At 40.2% G+C, this 17340-nt stretch overlaps 1 protein-coding gene across 7 annotated transcripts in view; it reads left to right on the top strand.

Annotated features, from left to right (window-relative positions):
* Positions 1-9018: 9018 nt before the first annotated feature.
* The window catches only part of CCSER2 (coiled-coil serine rich protein 2), a 132647-nt gene continuing 124325 nt past the window's right edge, over positions 9019-17340 (top strand). For 2 of the 7 annotated variants that reach the window (XM_043551366.1, XM_043551364.1), the window contains exon 1: positions 9365-9892. The gene's annotated coding sequence lies outside the window, so the exon portion shown is untranslated. Of the gene's footprint in view, positions 9893-17340 lie in introns of all 7 variants that reach the window. The other 5 variants (XM_037904474.2, XM_037904472.2, XM_043551365.1 and 2 more) reach the window with 5 other exon arrangements.

The raw sequence follows: 17340 nt of genomic DNA, 5'->3' as shown, positions 1-17340 counted from the left end.
TTTATATTATTATTTTTATTACAAATATTTTCACTATAAAAATGATAAACAAAAGAAATAGTATTTTCCAGTTCACCTTGTACAGGTACTGTAGTACAATCTCTTTATCATGAAAGGGCAACTTACAAATGTAGATTTTTTTTTTTGTTACATAACTGCACTCAAAAGCCTACAAGTCCACTCAGTCCTACTTCTTGTTCAGCCAATCACTCAGACAAACAAGTTTGTTTACATTTATGGGAGATAATGCTGCCCATTTCTTATTTACAATGTCACCGGAAAGTGAGAACAGGCATTCACATGGGACTTTTCTAGCCGGCATCGCAAGGTATTTACATACCAGATATGCCAAACATTCATATGCCCCTTCATGCTTCAGCCACCATTCCAGAGGACATTTTTTCATGCTGATGACGCTAGTTAAAAAAATAATGTGTTAATTAAATTTGTAACTGAACTCCTTGGGGGATAATTGTATGTCTCCAGCTGTTTTACCCGCATTCTGCCATATATTTCATGTTACAGTAGTCTCGGATGATGACTCAGCACATATTGTTCCCTTTAAGAACATTTTCATTGCAGATTTGACAAAACGCAAAGAAGGTACCAATGTGAGATTTCTAAAGATAGCTACAGCACTCGACCTAAGGTTTAAGAATCTGAAGTGTCTTCCAAAATCTGAGAGGGACGAGGTGTGGAGTATGCTTTCAGAAGTCTTAAAAGTCTCAAAAGTCTTAAAAGACCAACGCTCCAATGCAGAAACTACAGAACCCGAACCACCAAAAAAGAACCCAGAGGGACAAAGGATTTCTGCCTTATGCAAAAGATATATAAGTGGGTGGAACAGAAATAAGGGGGCAGCCATCATGAGAAATCCCCTAGCTACCACCTGAGCTGGAATAAGGGCTGTACCGGGGAAAGGATTGTGCCCAGGCTAGGAAGGTGTCCAGTTTGTGAAAGAAACTTATTGAAACATCTCTGAGGGTCAGATTTTATCTGTATTCAGTTTTATTACTGTACTAAACTTAGACTTGTGTGTTTTATTTTATTTTGCTTGGTAATTCACTTTGTTCTGTCTGTTACTACTTGGAACCACTTAAATCCTACTTTCTGTATTTAATAAAATCATTTTTTACTTATTAATTAATCCAAAGTATGTATTAATATCTGGGATGGGGAGTGGGGGTCAGCTGTGCATATCTCTCTATCAGTGTTACAGAGGGTGAACAATTTATGAGTTTACCCTCTATAAGCTTTATACAGGGTAAAATGGATTTATTTGGGGTTTGGACCCCATTGGGAGTTGGGCATCTGAGTGTTAAAGACAGGAACACTTCTTAAGTTGCTTAATTAAGCCTACAACTTTGGGGCATGTGATTCAGACCCTGGGTCTGTGCTGGAGCAGACTGGTGTGTCTGGCTCAGCAAGACAGGGTGCTGGAGTCCCAAACTGGCAGGGAAAGCAGGGGCAGAAGTAGTCCCAAGGTGGTTTCTGTGATCCAACCCGTCACAGTACAATCTGCAATAATCAAGAATCTTGGTTTGTTACACACTGGTTCATCCAGAATCTGATGGAAGTGGGAATTGCAGCACAGTGGAATGCCCAGGAAATGTGGCTACCAGTTCCACAGAAGATAGATCTGTCACAACTAGAGCCATTTGCCGTGGACCTTTGTCCCATGTATATTTCCTCCAAGGCTTTGAAAGCACAGCTATGTTTTCTTCTTTGCGGCTAGTGGCAGGCCTCCTGCTAACTGAATGTGTATGATATACCACTCCCTGCAGCAGAACTAATTTATGCTTAAATTGTGCACTATAATTTATGTTTTCTAGAGACCGGAACATGGCATGTAGATTGAGTGTTCCTTGGCTAGTCATAGCAGTGACCACGCCAAACATGCTTTTGTACCATATAGTAGTTTCATCCACAACTGCTGTAGAGGACCTTGTGGTGGCTGCACAGTAGAAGTTGATGTTACTACATAACTCGGGGTCGGCAACCTTCTGCACATGGCCCATCAGGGTAATCCACTGGCTGGCTGCAAGACCTTGTCTTGACGTTGACCATCTGCAGGCATGGTCCCGCGCAGCTCCCGGTGGCTGCGGTTCGCTGTTCCTAGCCAATGGCAGCTGCAGGAAGTGACGGGCCTTTTCCTTCCTTGTTTCTTGCTGTTCCCTCTTTTCTTTCAGACTGTTCCTCTCACAAATTTGGATTATTGTCATAGACCTTGTAGCCATTTAAGAATAACTAGACAGCAAGGGCAAGATTATATAGCCCTTACTCACCCATTGGAGTCAAAGGGACTATTCACATAAGTAAGTGCTCAACAGCCTGAGAAAGGGTTCCACAACTTAGCCCCAACACTTGAAACGTGTTGTTACTTATGTGTTTATTAGAGATCCCAGAAAAAATTATTTAAATTGAATAGACACTTCTTGTTCCAAAAGAACATTTATATATAAGGTTAACGTTGTACAAAAAAAATACAGAAACATTTATTTTCAAAATTTCTGCTATACAAAACCTAATGGTACAACATAATAAATTAAGCTTGCTGTGAAAAATTACAGATATCTTTCCATTTAATAACTGATGCTCTAGGGTAGATTCAATGGTGGCCATGCAGTTACACCAATAATCTATTTCAATGCTTTTATGATGAATCTTAGATTAATCTCACTCTTCCTCATTTCATTTCACAAAAACTATAAAGAAGACATATGGTCGCATTTTAAAATGTTATTACAGAAAGGGGGCTAATTAAAAATAAGAGCAGCCTAAAACATCCTGTTTTCGATTATTGCTGTTACTCACACTATAAATGTTCATCTAGTGTTGCTGAGTTATGATGTTCCTCATTTAATATGCTAATTATATGCTAATATTTCCATCAATTTTGGTCAGAAATTGCCTTTCAGGTGCATTTCAGAAGTTGAAATAAATAATGTTTCACATGCTGGGAGAGATCTCTGTGCTGTATAAAGCAGCACACCATTGATTATAAAATAACTTCACTTGACTTAATAATTAAAGAAAAAAGCCTGACTACCTTGGCTAGATATTGGGGAGCTATACAGGGATTAGAAATCCTATTCCCCACAATGCTGCCCTGCAGAGGAGATTTGCTTCATGGCTACCAGTCCAATTTGATGGGTGAAGTAGTCTTTTGGTCCCCAGCCAACCATCACATCAGATACTCTGGTCCTAGACCTCCCCAAAACTCCCAGCATGACAACATATGGTAAGCCCTCTGGAGCTGTGAATTCCACACACCCTCCCATAATCTCCACATATACTACTCTCTTGGGCAAGTGGGAAAGAGAGGGGGAAGAATATTTGCCCATAAATGCAGAAAGCTACACTAGTGCTGCTTATTTTTCACATTACAAATTAAGTTCTTATCCAGGCGGGAAGACTCTGGAATGACTGGTGAACTAGTGAAACTGTGAGATCACAAGAGTCATGAAAGTGAAAACTGAAGAACTGGGCAGAGAGAGGATTTTTCATGAGACTGTTTAAAATTTTATTTTATTTGTTTTTGTTAAAATTACAGAGAGGGGGAACCTTTGTTAACTATTCAACAGATTTGCCCTTTGTGGGATTATTGCTCACAGTACACATCCTTGAGACCACCCAGAAGTTCTCCAACAAAACAAAGGAAGAGCAGATTTGACATTATTGATCTTTCTAATGCTAAAAAAAAAAGAAAAAAAAAAAGGAAAATAAATCTTCCGAGAAAGACTTTTAGCAATTTAAAAGGTAAATTAAAAGGTACTCATAGAATTCTGAAATATGTCTAATAAACATACAAGAAATCAATTTACCATCAAATATGCCACCTATTCATATTTAAATAACAAAGAATTAATTAAAACATCATCATCTTCATTTAGGTGAGCTTCCTTTTAGCATAAATGTGTTAATAATATTACTTTAGCCTCATTATAAATAGAAAACATATTTTTAAATTGTTCATATGCTTCAATTTTTCTAAAACAGCAAAAAAGCTTCAAAACCTCATGACTTGAATTCAGGAAGAAAGGCCAAAAATTTCTTCTATAAATTCAAGTAGTTCTATTAGTAACAGGGAAAATAAAATCTTTTTATCTGAACATTATGTTATCCTTCTTTCTTCCCATTATGTTCATAATATTTTGTTTCTGATCTCAAGGCCAGGCTAGAGTCACTATAAATATTCTATCTGATGTAGATGAAGCACATTGATTTAAGTGGGGAAGATTTGAATAGCGTACCGCTAAAGAGCTGCCACAGTCGATGTGGGTTTGAGGATGAGCTCTTCTCACTCCTTAGAAAATGCCTCATGTAGCCGGCATAATATATAGCCTGTGACAGCTACAATCCTACCACTTGCCTTGTCATGGTGATGGTGTTCTTCATTGAATGTGAGGGTGGAAAAGGTGAGTGTCTGGCGCCTTATAACCAGCTTGTTCTGGGCAGAAGTGCCTCATTAGCCATGGTAAGCAGTTCACCAAGAAGGGACTCCGATTTCAAACCAAGAACATCAGGCCTGGCCAAACAGTTTGCAAAAATTGTGCCAATCACACATGCTCCATGGGTCTTCGTCTTTAGGGAGTATATCAGTAGAATGTCAGGATGTCTCCTAGAATCAGAGCACAAGTTCGTTGCCTGATGGCTGTGGAAAATGGAAAAAGGCTACTGCATTCTGGGTGCATAGCTGGTTAAAGAAGCAGGCCCAAGCACTATGTTTGGCTTCCCTGAATGTGGGAACAACAACAGGGAAATCAAAAAAAGTAGCTGAGAAGCTGAAGAGAAGAAAAATGCAATGTTTTGTTGAGCGGAACAATGAGAAGCCAGTAAAAATAGATGGTATAGAATTTAAGTCTGTGCATTAAATTAGGGCTGTCAAACGATTAAAAAATTAATACCGATTAATTGCGTGATTAATCACACTGTTAATAATAGAATACCATTTATTTAAATATTTGTGGATGTTTTCTACATTTTCAAATATATTAATTTAAATTACAACATGGAATACAAAGTGTACAGTGCTCACTTTATTTTTTATTACAAATATTTGCACTGTAAAAAACAAAAGAAATAGTATTTTTCAGTTCACCTAATACAAGTACTGTAGTGCAATCACTTTATCATGAAAGTTGAACTTACAGATGTAGAATTATGTACAAAAAATAACTGCATTCAAAAATAAATCAATGTAAAACTTTAGCATCTACTAGTCCACTCAGTCCTATTTCTTGTTAAACCAATCGCTCAGACAAACAAGTTTGTTTACATATGAAGCAGATCATGCTGCCTGCTTCTTGTTCACAGTGTCACCTGAAAGTGAGAACAGGCATTCACATGGCACTGTTGCAGCCAGCATCGCAAGATATTTATACACCAGATGCGCTAAAGATTCATGTCTCTTCATGCTTAATCCACCATTCCAGAGGACATGCGTCCAGGCCGATGACAGGTTCTGCTCGATAACAATCCAAAGCAGTGTGAACTGATGCATGTTCATTTTCATAATCTGAGTCGGATGACACCAGCAGAAGGTTGATTTTCTTTTTTGGTGGTTTGGGTTCTGTAGTTTCTGCATTGGAGTGTTGCTCTTTTAAGACTTTTGAAAGCCTGCTCCACACCTCATCCCTCTCAGATTTTGGAAGGCACTTCAGATTCTTAAACCTTGGGTGGAGTTAGAAATCTCACATTGGTACCTTCTTTGCGTTTTTCAAATCTGCAGTGAAAGTGTTCTTAAAATGAACAACATGTGCTGAATCATCATCAGAGACTACTATATCATGAAATATATGGCAGAATGCAGGTAAAACAGAGCCGGAGACATACAGTTCTCCTCCAAGAAGTTCAGTCACAAATTTAATTAACGCATTATTTTTTTAATGAGCATCATCAGCATGGAAGCATGTCCTCTGAAATGGCGGCTGAAGCGTGAAGGGGCATATGAACGTTTTGCATATCTGGCAAATGTAACTACCTTGCAATGCTGGCTACAAAAGTGACATGCTAATGTCTGTTCTCACTTTCTGATGACATTGTAAATAAGAAGTGTGCAACATTATCTCCTGTAAATGTAAATAAACTTGTTTTTCTTAGCGACTGGCTGAAGAAGAAGTAGGACTGAGTGGACTTGTAAGCTCTAAAATTGTACATTGTTTTGTTTTTGGGTGCAGTTATGTAACAAATCTACATTTGTAAGTTGCATTTTCATTGTAAAGAGATTGCACTACAGTACTTGTATGAGGTGAACTGAAAAATACTATTTCTTTTATCATTTTTATAGTACAAATATTTGTAATAAAAAATAATATAAAGTGAGCAGTGTACACTTTGTATTCTGTGTTTTAACTGAAATCAACATATTTGAAAACGAGAAAAACATCCAAAATATTTAATAAATTTCAATAGGTATTCTATTGTTTAACAGTGCGATTGAAACTGCGATTAAAACTACGATTAATTTTTTTGAGTTAATTGCGTGAGTTAACTGCCATTAATTGACAGCCCTAATACTTTTATTCAGTGTTGAGTCATGGGAACGTGAATGTGGATGTTAGGAGCAAATGAAGAGTGCTTGGTGTAAACAGAGGAGTTGATGGGAATTTTATACTATAAGAATATGTCACATAAACCAAAGAGCAAAGTGTAGAAGTTCATGATTAGGCCAGCCATGACATACGGGTCAGAATGCTGGCCAATGAGGAAGACAGAAGAACAACTACTTCCACTATCAAAATGAGAATGTGCAGGTGGATGCTGGGTAAGACAAAAACTGACATACTATGCAATGAAACAGTATGACCCATGATGGAGGCAGGTCCCATCATGGAAAAGCTCAGGGAGTATCAGCTGAGATGGCTGGGTCATGTGAGATAACGAGATGTGAGATATGTTGGCCACAGAGTACAAGAGCTAGTAGTCAGAGAACAAAGAGCATGAGGAAGACCTAGAAAAAGGTGGTTCAAGAAGATATGAAGGTATGAAAGCTGAAGGAAGATATGAAGAAGGTTGGTTTCAGCTTAGATGTACTTGACAAAAATGCTTGGAGATGAGGAACAAGAACTGCCAAACTGGATTGATGGGACAAGGCGAAGGAAAAAGAGATTTGAGTAGCGTATGAAATATTTTTAGAATATGTAACAAATAGTCAAATTTTGTAAGGGAATTCAATAAAGAGAAAATTCTTACAGACACTGCCAAAGATTTTGGAATAACTAATTTTCTTGTACCCCCAAATTTTCCATACACACAATTTTCTGATGTACCAAAACATTATTTTTCATTAACCTTGCTAGAGATTTAGAACTTTTACCCTACTGAAGTCAATGGCATCTTTTACATTGACTCCAGTAGCCTTTGAACCAGGCTCTTAGTACTCCCATTTTGCACTTGTGCTTCATTATGTCTTCTCTTAGAATTTTCCCATTTTTTCTATAGTTAAGGTTCTTTGATCCAGATCTTAAATATTTGATGAAACTGGACCTAATTTTGATTTAAAAAAAATCAAATTAAGACTACAGAATTTGAATAGTTTCTAGTTAAACTTTTGAAGTGATTTATTTTGTTTAGGGGTTGATCTGTGAATAGCTAATTGAACTACTTCAACAGCAGTGGAGTCCCTATGGGAAATTGGGAGAAGACAACAAATCTGCTCCTCATATAACCAACGTGCTTCATACTGCAGTATTTGACTTTGTTTGGTCCAAGAAAGAGCAGCAGTGGGAAGGAGAGATGGATTTTAACTGAATACTCTTTGTTTCTGCACACCTGCAGGGAGCATAGCAGGACACTCAGCTAGGACCCAGAAACACTACTGGTGACTGGGATATAGTTATTTTATAGATCAGCAAAGTCCAGAGCGTATAGCCAGTCAACTACTTTTAGAAGAGATATTTTGTTTTATAGGGTAGCTATATTGAATTTTTCCTTGATTTAATACTAACTCAGGTTGAGATCCAGGATGGGCCAGAATCTTTCTGTCTTTTTGATTTTCATGAAGTGCATGGCATAAAATACCATCTCTCTTTCACAAAGTAGTGGCCCATGCTCTCCTCTGTGTGGAAGGGATGATACAGGATGCTTTAGTGGGGACAGTAAGGCTGCTTTATTGAACGTATTAGGGGAAACCTAAGTTTATTCTGATGCAGATAGTAGGTTTGCTGAGTCCTTATGCTTTTGGTGGTTGAAGCTGATTCAAAGGAAGAACGGTCTTGTGGGTAAGGAAGAATGGGCTGGAAGTCAGGAAATTTGGAATTATTTCCTGGATTTGCTATCTTTGTTACTTTGCTAAATGACAATCTCTCTTGCTTCATTTTTCCCATTTACACCATGGGGATAATCATGCTTCTGAGATGTCATGAGGTTAAATGTATTAATAGATCAGAGGCACTCAAACTATGCCAATAAGTGGCACAGAAGTGCTTCAAGATAGGTTTGTTTTTTTGAAGGACTCTGGGCTGGCCTCATACCAGAATTACTGGCATTTTCAGGGATTGTTTTCAGGAGAACCTGGAGTCATAGGTGCTGGAACTAGGAGTGCTGCCACACCCCCGGCTTGAAGTGGTTTCCTTATATACAGGGTTTACAGTTTGGTTCAATGGCTCTCAGCACGCCACTGTAAAAATAGTTCCAGCATCCCTAGCTGGAGGCATTCCCAATAGCTGGACTGACAGCTGCAAACAGCTCTGACATCCTTGTGCAGTGTGCCCAACTTCCAGGCAGAGATTGCAGCAACTATGCTCATCAATTATAAGGATTTTTTTCTTCTCCATGGACACGCCTCAAACCTTCTGAGTGGTCTTTCTTTTTCTCAAGGGAATGAGGAATCTGACATGCAGAAAAATAAGATACTAAGAATGAGACACTTTGGTACTCCAAAACCACAGATAAAACTGAAGCAATGCAGATAAATGCATAAATAAATCACAGAAGCACTGAAATACACGTACTGATGGCAAAAGCCAACCACTGAGGCATAGCTGCTGAATCACAGGCCTGAGCTGAGGTAAACACAATTAAGAAGAGCAAAGAAGGGAGCTGGCTGGAAGAGGCAAGGGCAGAGCAGCCAAAGCAGGCTTGGCACTAAAACCGATGAAGAGCTGGCACAGCAATGGGAGAGCCAAGAAACTGACCAGACGGCTGCACAGGCGAGCACCGGTGTGCCACCCCGGCTGGCCAACTCCCTGCTCTAGGCAGGGCGTGGCGCCCGGCCAGGGTGTCAGCATGGCGGGGCTCTGCCTGTACCAGGTACATGTGGGGAGAGGAGCTTAAGAGCACCGTCTCCTACGAGCCCCCCACACGTACACACTGGGCCTCCTCATCCCGCACCCGGAGGACGCCAGGCAGGGTGGCCCGGCGCGGGAGCTGGGGAGGGTCTTCTGAACGGCCGCCGCCCCCCGCCCTCCCGGAACCATCCGGATGCGGGGGTCGGGTGTGTCAGATGGAGACCGCCCCCGCCCCTACGGGGAGGCCCGGCGTGGCCACACGCTCCGTCTCCCAGCGCAGGTTTGAGTCAGGGCGGGCGGGAACAGCCGTTGAGAGAAATCGAACAGGGAAGACAGCGGCGCCCGCGCGCGCCCGCGGGGCGAGGAAGAAGATGGAGTAGGACGGGCGCGCGCATGCTGCTTTCGGCAGCGGCTGCGCGTGCGCCGTAGCCGGCGCTTACCTCATTGTCAGCTGTCAGCCCCGGCCGCGGAGCGGGCCTGACTTCCGGGGGAGGGGCCAGAGCACGAAGGACGCTGCCCGGGTGTGCGCGGAGCCCGGCCCATCCCACCCCTTAGCTGCCAGGGGCCGCCGGCTGCCGGCATTCATCCGAGACGGCGGGACGCGGAGCCGGGGCCCGCAGGAGGAGACCGCACAGACCCCACCCCCCGGCCCCATCCCTGTGGTGAGTGCGGCGGCGGGGGGCGAGTGCAGCAAGACCCCTCCCCCCTACGCCGGGAGTACCGGGGGGCTGGACCCCTCCCCTGGGCTGCGGGGTTGGAGGTCCCTTCCCCACCCCTTGGCCGGGCGTCTTGCTGTCGATGCAGCCATCCCATCTCGTGGTGCCTGGGTGGGTTGGGGACTGGCTGTGATTTGCTGGCTGTGCCGGGGATGCTGCAGCATCACCAGGCTCCTAGGCCAAGGGGATGTGTCATGAAAAACATGAGCCGCCTGGGGAGGAGGGAGGCTCTCTCTGCATGATACGCTAATAGCAGGGCGCAGCCTTCACCTTTTATCTTGTCTGAATGTCACTTGCAGCAGCTGATGGCTTCGCAGCGTTGACGGCTGTGCTACCTGTGCCAGAGGTGTGGCCACCGTGGGCCGCAGGGCTGTACACCAGGGCCGCCATGCCCGTTGGGGCATTCTTTGGGGGCAACTGTAGCAGGATGATGAGTTAAAAGTAGTCTTGAGTGGTACACCGCTGCAATCACCTCTTCTCTATTTTAAACATGACTTTTTCCTGTTGCTAACACCCACAGAAACAATAGGGGAAACCGCTAGTTAAGGCCCTGCTGAAGGAAAAGAATCTGTGCAAAGTGTGAGTCTGTGAGTTTGCCTGTGAGGAGCCCTTTGTAGGGTTGGGGTCTAACATGGGAAATGCACATGCCTGAAGTAAACAACCTGAAAAAATAGATAATCTTTTTCTTTGTCTTTCAGTTTTACTCTAGGGGTTGTTTGTAACAATAACAGGAAAATGGTTTTTGGAAAGAAATAAATTCACATTCCATTAATGAGGATAAGACCTTGCCTGTATCACCCATTGCCTTTTGTAACTTCATATTCAATCAAGTGTACTTTAATGTGCCAATGAACTTAGGCAACATCAAACCGTAACCTTGACTTGGAGCAGCTCAAGCTCTGTCTTCAAACTGAGGGCTTGTCTAAACTACAAAATTAGGTTGACCTTCAGGTTCTGTGGTAATTAAAACAGCCGTTGTATCCACATTACCCTCCTGCTGGTAGTGTGCGTCCTTACCAGGAGCACTTGCACTGACTGAAGTGAGGCATTGTGAGGTACTGACAGCTGGAGTCTGGGGCACTGACTGCTCCAGCTGTGTGCCAGGCAGGGGTTCAATTTGACATCAGGGAACCTACCAGCAGTGAAATTGACATTCCTGTCAGTTTCACAGCTGCTGCTATTTCACATTTCTTCTCTGGTTCCTGCTTGAACTAAAAGCAACTGTGAAACTGACAGGAATGTCAGTTTCACCGCAGGTAGACTCCCTGCTGTGAAATCGAGGCCTGTGCTGGGCTAATAGCTTGGGCCGTCAGATTTAAGGCAGGGAGTGGGGGGCACTCCCACTGGGAGCCTTGCTGCTGGTCTGATCGCCTGGAGACCTGCTGCAGCCTCATGGGGAGGAGAGCCCAGCTGCCTCCCAGTGAGGGATTTGGTGGGGGAAGGAGAGCCCAGCCTGGGCGGTGACTGGGCTTGGGTTCTCCTTCTGCCCCCACTAATTCCTCACCATGAGTTGGTGGCAGGGCTCCGGGCTGCCAGCACGTGCTGTGAGTAATGCAGTGTCTACACAGACACACTCATCCTAATTACACTGACCTAAGTGCTATGCCTTTTGCAGAGGTGGAGTTATTAGGTCAATGTATTGGGCAGCTTACATCGGTGGGAGCACCAGTCTACTGTAGACAATGACATAGTTAGGTCACTGAAAGCTGCCTTATGTTGACCTTATTCCGTAGCGTAGATGAGGCCAAAGATTGCAGAACTGAACGGGAACAATGCTGTGGCAGCATACTAGTGTCCAACACAGACATGAGGTAAAGAGGGGAAGACTAAAATATCATGACAGATACTTGGGCCAGTACTTGAGGTAACCACTTGCCTACATCACTATGTAAAATTTATATTTAACACTTAACAAACAACATTTTCTCATCTCTTCCCATAATGAGAGAACTAAAAGTATTTTACTCATTGTCTACAATGGGTAAAAAACCCCAAAAACCTGTCAGTGGGCAAGTAGAATATTAGAAGGTTGCTCATCATAGAAAAGGGAGTGAAACTTAGACTTCGAAGCTGCAATTTGTTTATTTTGTAAAAGTTTTTTGTTTGTTTTTTGAAAACAAAAGCTGAACTCAGTGGTTAATTCACCAGCTTCAATTTGTCAGGGGTTGAAAAGAGTGCATTTGACGTATGGTTTATTGTTTAACTTGGCCTCAAGCGTGTTTTTTGTGGGAAGACTCCCGTTGAAGCCGTTGAATCTCCATGCAGTCATAGAGGTCCACTTGCATGGGTCAGCTTGTTGGATTGGTGCCTTAGCTCTTACCACGTATTTGCATGTTGTGTGTGAGCCTGGAGTGGTAAAATGCTGCTGCTGCTGCTACTACTAATTCTGGTGCAACATGTAAGCTTTTATTCTCGTGCATTTTTTATAGAACCAAAACCCAATACAAACCATGGAAATGTTTGTAAATTCCAATAGAAACAGTTTTTAAAAAACATTCCTCTCTAGTACTTTCCATTCCAAAGTTCAGCATTATGGTAGTGTTTAGGAACCAAAAAGTTACTTTTATAAACAAAAATGAAACTAATAAAATCTTGAAATTGAAAGGTTTCGGAATAGCAGCCGTGTTAGTCTGTATCCGCAAAAAGACCAGGAGTACTTGTGGCACTTTAGAGACTAACAAATTTATTTGAGCATAAGCTTTCGCTGTAGCCCATGAAAGCTTATGCTCAAATAAATTTTAGTCTCTAAGGTGCCACAAGTACTACTGGTCTTTTTGAATTTGAAAGAAATTCAAAATGTAGACAAACAGCATACATAGTGTAATGGATTCTGTGAAGGTAGAATTGATATATTTTAAACATTGGCTAAATATTGCAAAAGTGAGTGTCTAAAGTTAGGCACCTAGATATGGATCTGTCTGGTTATTATTAATGTAAAGAATTTAAAAACATTATTATGCTCTTTTTATCCTTTGCTCTGTCAGAGCAGATAATGAAAATTGGTTAGTCAATTTTATTTTGTTCGTAGTCAGTTTCATTATTAGGTTCCTACTGTTTTGGCTGCAATCATTGTAGGGTATTGTTTTGTAAATACAAATGAAAAACTACTTTGAACAAATAATGGGAATATTTTTACTTTGGAAATTTTCTATTTTTAGTCTTTATTAAACCTTGATTTTTTTTTAAAAAAGAAACTCTAAATATTTATCTAAGGAGTTAGTCATGTAGTTACCATGTTTTCTCCCCCAGAAACATGACCTCAATCTGGTCAAATCACACTTGAGTAACTTTATGTTTATGTTTAGTCCCACTAAGTGTAATGGGACTACACATGTGTGTAAGTGTTTCCAAGAATGGGGCCTAGTACTTTCAAATCTGACTCTATCCCTTTTAAATGATTAAGATACTGGGAATTTGCCACACAGTGAAGAGGTAGCAGAGCTTCTGTAGAACTAGAAGCATCTTGCAAAAATCATGTCTAAATAATAAAAAAATCTTGTTTGCATAAGATAGCTAGAGTTCATATCTCTGGAAATGATAACCTTAATTTTATTCAGTGGATACATTTATTGCATATTCTACTGTTATACTGTCAATATGCTGAAGTGTAATCAACAGGGCTGTCTTTTTAACAAGAGAAAGGTATCCATGTTAGGTTTAACATTGGGTGACTCCTTGCCAAAAAGGATGGTAAGGATATCAAATATCTAGTGGTGCTTTCTGTAATTAGGAGGCTAAAATGCATAATTTATTTTATTTCAATTCAAATAATAAAAAGATGCCTATCCAAAGTGCTCTGGGCTGAATATGAGGAGAGTATAATATGTGAGAAAACAGAATGAGGGATCAGTTTCTTGAATAAACTTTTTGGTAACTGGTAAATTTGTCATTAAAACATGTAAAGCATCTAACATGTTCGTGTATGAAAGCCCCTCTTCAATATATAGTATCTGGAAATAATTGGTATAGAAAATAAAACAGTTTGGTATAGCTGATTCTCCTTAAATTAAAGTAAAATTTGAATTACAACTTAATCTTATTTTTAAAAAAGTAATATAATGGCTGACACCTGGTGTAAATTTTGTCAACACTGGTTAAAGTTACACATAGGTTGTCTGTGAAAGAATAGTATCTTGTTACATTCCAGCTGTGGGTCTGTGAAGAGGATGTTTGTTTTTTGTGGCTTCATTTTCAGCAGCCAGTCATTAAATGACTTTTACAAGTATAGAAATCTATATGTTTTGAACTATGTATAGTAGTAACCTTTTTCAATTTACATACTACTGTTAGCTTCCAAAGTAGGTTGAACATGAAACACATCTTTCGTTTTTCTCTTGCAATTTTGCATAGTTGAGGTTGGAGTAGATGCACTCAAAAAAAGTATCCTGAATCAGAGGACAAAAATCTATACATATTTAGGGAATAATCTAGTTGTAAATATGGTTCAAATATAATTTGTACACAAATAGAGCTATATGCATGTGTATTTTAAATCTTGTGAATACTATTTTTGTTTTGAGTTCCTTCTGTTGAGGCACACTTTTACCTTGTTACTTAATCTGGGAGATTAAATATGCTGAGCATTTAAGAGAAATTTTTGTTAAAACCAGTGTAGTAAGCAGGAGATGGATTCTACAATAAGACTAAGAATATGGTAATTTTCTATTAATTATCACATCTTTGCCCTGAAGGTAATATCTGGCACCTGATTCATTTTTATAGTCTGTGTTATCACAGCATTGTGTAATCTGGTATGACTGTGTGATGTTGTACAGTCTGAGTCAAACGCATACAGGAGAACCTCAGAGTTACAAACACCTTGTGAATGGAGGTTGCTCTTAACTATAAAATGTTTAACTCTGAACAAAACGTTACGGTTGTTCTTTCAAAAGTTTACAGCTGAACACTGACTTAATACAGCTTTGAAACTTTACTATGCAGAAGAAAAATGCTGCTTTCCCTTTATTTTTTTAGTAGTTTGTTTAACACAGTTCTGTACTGTTTTTGTTTTTGGGTCTCTGCTGCTGCCTGATTGTGTACTTCTGGTTCAAAATGAGGGGTGTGGTTGACTGGAGTGTTCATAACTCTGACGTTCTACTATATTTGTCTTCATAGGACATAGGATGCTTACTGGCTAATAGTTAACTTTTTATTTTATTGTATGTCAGTATTTGTCTCTTAGTAACTATATTCTTACGCTTAAATTGGACATCTGTTGCTCAAACTTAATTTGGAAATAAGTCCTGATACTGGATACAAATTACAAACCTCTGGGTACTTTCAATGTCATTGGTATTCCAAGCATCTGGTGAATCAATATGCATATCACTGCGGAGCTTTTAAATTTTTTTTTTTTTTTTAAAAATTCAGTAGTCAAAGCAGGACAAACTCTTTGTAATAATCTGAAGTCTAGTGTCTGGTGCTATCTAAGTTACTGTTCTCAGACAGACTTTGTGATATTTTTATTGGGCGATACCTTTCTGCAATGGTGGAATATCCTGAATCCTCTTCAACTTTTTTCTTTTAATTTACCACCATGAAGGCAGTCTGAATTTTTTGTTTATATCATTTTGTAAGACAAATCAACACAAGGCTTTTGAGTGGGAATTGATGCTGACAAGTTTCTTATAGTTAGTTAATAGAAAATGTGCCTGACAGAGTACAGTGTTTTTTTTTCTCACAAATCTTGTGTAATGTGAGTTGATTTTGGCAATGTCAATTACTTGCTGCCAAGTCCACTTTTTAATACGACAATGTTCAATTAAACATCTTGAATTAAACTTGTTAGCTTTAGCCTCTTCTTTTAATTTTAATCCACTGTTCTATTATAGTGATGAAAAGCTTAAGGTGAACATGTGACTATATGAAAGGAAATAGAATATGTGGAAAAGTGAAGCACAAGGCACTGAATATTTAAGGTTAATCCAGTTAGCCATTAAGATGCTTGGAAAATTATCAAAAAGAATTGTCTAACCTTATGAAGCTTGCATAGTGGATATATGTGGTGCCTGCTTATCTTGTTGCATGCCTTTTGAAAAACTTTGTAAATGAGTGGATATACTCAAAATAAAATACAAGAAAATATTGGTTATTTCTTGTTCACACACAGTATTCCCATTCCACACATTTTCTCTCTGCTATAGCAGGCTAGAAGGGAGGACCTCACTTGTGAGTCAGGAGAAATGCTTGGTTTCAGCCCCTTCTTTTGTGAGAACACAGTTTAATTCTGCCTCTGCTGGTCTGCAAATTTCCTGCTCTCTCAGTGAGCACAGAAATACTTTAAACTTATTTCACTTTCGGTTCTCTTCCCTGTCTTTCCTTCCTAAGAAATTTTGTCCACTGGTCCAGTGGGAGGTTACAAATTTTTATATTTTCCTATTGTGTACAACCAGTTAGGACTTGGCGGGGTCTCTGCTATCTGTGTGAAGTAACTCAGCATTGCCATAGTCTCCCAAAATGGTGGATTTGTACATTTTATATAAAGACATGACAGATTGACTGGTCACAGCAATATTTGTATTCTCACAGTTCTTCTGTGTTAGAAATGCAAAATGGAGAGTTGTCTTGGCAGTCATACTTTGCCCAATATCTTTGTGACATGAAATTAATTCTGGAGCTGCCATCTTTGACAGCAGTCCATTCATGTATGACCACCCTGATGATACTTCAGATTATATAAACCTATTTGTCTCTTGGGATGACTCTGGCTTAAATCAGATCTGCTGGTGAGGACTTAATTCTTGGGGTGTGATTTTGGTAAAGTAAGGCTGGCTATGGTTGTACAAGATTTCCCTTTACTTGCATAAATATGGAACAAAGCTTACCTGTAAATAGGCAGCCCATGCAAGGCGTCTATTAGCGAGTGTATATGTAGATCTCGCATTGTGAAGGAACTCCACAGATCCTCCCTTGGCTTACTTGTGCGTCATTCCTAGTGATCAACTTTGATCATAGAAGTTAATGCTCAGTTTCCTGCATGTGCAGGGAATTTCTTCTAACCCCATACCTGTTAATTTCAGGTTTGATATCCATTTTCAATGGACTGTCTTACCAAAAGATATTGCTATCCTTATACCTGACGCATTCAGTGATTAAACTTCTTGGATTAGCATTCGTTGCCTTATGTCTCATGACACATGGTTGTGGTCACACATCTGTATGCTACTGCGCTGAGAATAATGTTCAGTTAGCTCAGTGAATCTTAACGAAGCCCAACTATTGACTTATCCTAGAATCCTCATCTGGAACAGGCTTCATCTGTAGGAACATCCTAACTTTGTCTATTTAGATATGGCTGAATCTCTTTCAGAATTCTTCCATAATAACAAGATGTTATGCTTACCTACCATAATCATTAGGTTGCTTACCAACTCAAAATATAGTAACATAGGAGT

Source organism: Chelonia mydas, chromosome 7 (assembly GCF_015237465.2).
Source record: "Chelonia mydas isolate rCheMyd1 chromosome 7, rCheMyd1.pri.v2, whole genome shotgun sequence".
In the NCBI taxonomy this organism is placed as follows: domain Eukaryota; kingdom Metazoa; phylum Chordata; order Testudines; family Cheloniidae; genus Chelonia; species Chelonia mydas.
Note: the sequence above shows the minus strand (reverse complement) of the source record. Positions and strands in the feature narration are given on the sequence as shown.